Raw genomic sequence first — 392 nt, forward strand, 5'->3', positions numbered from 1 at the left:
CAACGCCAACTCCTGAGCACAATAAAGCAATCTGGGCTCCGTTCCCAGCGTCCTGGGGCTTTTCGAGAATTTTTTGATGCTTATTTTTGAGTTTTTTAACTTTGTTTTAACACGGGTGGTGAAGCGTTCGGAGTGGTTTGGGGGTGAAGTTGGCCTGGAAAGGGTTAATGGGGTTCCCAAGCGGCTGATGGGGTGGTTAATTAGAGGGAGGAGCTTAATGAGCGTTAATTTGGAGTCTGCTAATGAGAAGATGCTGGCTGAGGAATGAGTCTCTATGGGGGAGGCGGAAAGAACCGAGCGGTGCCGGAAATACCCGAGTGCGGCGGTGGGCGGGGCTGGGGAGGGGAAAAGTGACGGAAATTCCCGAGTGTGGCGGTGGGCGGGGCTGGGGA

Source organism: Geospiza fortis, unplaced genomic scaffold (genome assembly GCF_000277835.1).
Source record: "Geospiza fortis unplaced genomic scaffold, GeoFor_1.0 scaffold4133, whole genome shotgun sequence".
Classification (NCBI taxonomy): domain Eukaryota; kingdom Metazoa; phylum Chordata; class Aves; order Passeriformes; family Thraupidae; genus Geospiza; species Geospiza fortis.